This window comes from Suncus etruscus, chromosome 5 (genome assembly GCF_024139225.1).
Source record: "Suncus etruscus isolate mSunEtr1 chromosome 5, mSunEtr1.pri.cur, whole genome shotgun sequence".
NCBI classification, from domain to species: Eukaryota; Metazoa; Chordata; class Mammalia; order Eulipotyphla; family Soricidae; genus Suncus; species Suncus etruscus.
Window position 1 is genome coordinate 14,846,352 of NC_064852.1, and position 1,447 is coordinate 14,847,798.

At 44.5% G+C, this 1,447-nt stretch overlaps 1 non-coding gene and 1 pseudogene across 1 annotated transcript; one reads left to right on the forward strand and one right to left on the reverse strand.

Annotated features, from left to right (window-relative positions):
- Window positions 1-354, forward strand: LOC126009677 (60S ribosomal protein L37a-like; annotated as a pseudogene).
- A 624-nt stretch (window positions 355-978) lies between these two features.
- LOC126010144 (small nucleolar RNA SNORA51) lies at window positions 979-1,107 on the reverse strand. Its single transcript, XR_007496278.1, has one exon. It is a non-coding gene; the product is annotated as a small nucleolar RNA SNORA51 (small nucleolar RNA).
- Between the last annotated feature and the right edge of the window lie 340 nt (window positions 1,108-1,447).

Consider the following 1,447-nt stretch of genomic DNA (forward strand, 5'->3'; position numbering starts at 1 on the left):
TTTGAGGGAAGATGGCTAAGCGCACGAAGAAGGTGGGGATCGTGGGTAAATATGGGATGCATTAAGGCGCTTCCCTCCGGAAGATGGTGAAGAAGATCGAGATCAGCCAGCCATGCCAAGTACACATGCTCCTTCTGCGGCAAGACCAAGATGAAGAGACGGGCTGTGGGCATTTGACACTGTGGCTCCTGTATGAAAACTGTGACAGGTGGTGCTTGGACCTACAATGCCACTTCTGCTGTCACAGTTAAATCTGCCATCAGAAGACTGAAGGAATTGAAAGACCAGTAGATCTCCATTCAGAAACATTGTTGGCTTATAATAAATGGGTTAATTTATGTAAAAAAAAGAAAAGAGTCAACTTTTATTTATTTTGGGGTGCCAGGGATTGAATCCAAGTCTTGACATGCTTAGCATGTGCTCTATCTCGGAGCCTCATCCCAGACTCTTAGCCTTCACTTTCTTTTTTATTTCTTTGTTTTGGGGCTTCACCTGGTAGAGTTTAGGGATTGATCATGGGTTCTGAACTCAGGGATTACTCCTGGCAGGCTAGGAGAGACAATATGGGGTTCTGGGAATTAAATCCAGGTCAACCATCTGCAAGGGAAGCACACTACTCACTAGGCACTAGACTATCATTTAGTTTTTTTCCTTTCTTTCTTTCTTTTTTTTTTGGGGGGGGGTCACACCCAGCAGCTCTCAGGAGTTACTCCTGGCTTTGCGCTCAGAAGTCGCTCCTGACAGGCTCAGGGGACCATATGGAATGCCAGGATTCAAACCACCGTCCTTCTGCATGCAAGGCAAACACCCTACCTCCATGCTATCTCTCCGGCCCCATATCTTTTCTTTTTTTTTTTTTTATCTTACATTTTTTGTTTGTTATGAACAAGAGCATCAAGAAAAAGTTTGTAGAATGTATTTGGCCACATGCTCAATAAATAGCAACTATCCATGTGCTTCCAATTCAACTCCTATTTGTTTTGTCCCCCAATTCACAATACAGACCAGGCAAAGGTCCTGGAGGTGTATATGGGGTGCATTTACTGTACCTCCTCTTTCTATACAGTCAGTGTAAAGAACACAGCCTGTGATAAGAATTGGGAGGCCCCATATCTTTTCTTAATATGGTAAGTTACTTCACTTTTCATGCTTTCAAGATTACTGTTCTTTTTTTTTTTTTTTTTTTTTGGTTTTTGGGCCACACCCGTTTGACGCTCAGGGGTTACTCCTGGCTAAGTGCTCAGAAATTGCCCCTGGCTTGGGGGGACCATATGGGACGCCGGGGGATCAAACCGTGGTCCGTTCCTTGGCTAGCGCTTACAAGGCAGACACCTTATCTCTAGCGCCACCTTCCCGGCCCCTCTTTTTTTTTTTTTTATCATGTGTTGCATTAAATAATTAACGATGGGGCTGGATGGCGGTGGATTTCTCTCCGTGCCATTCCAGT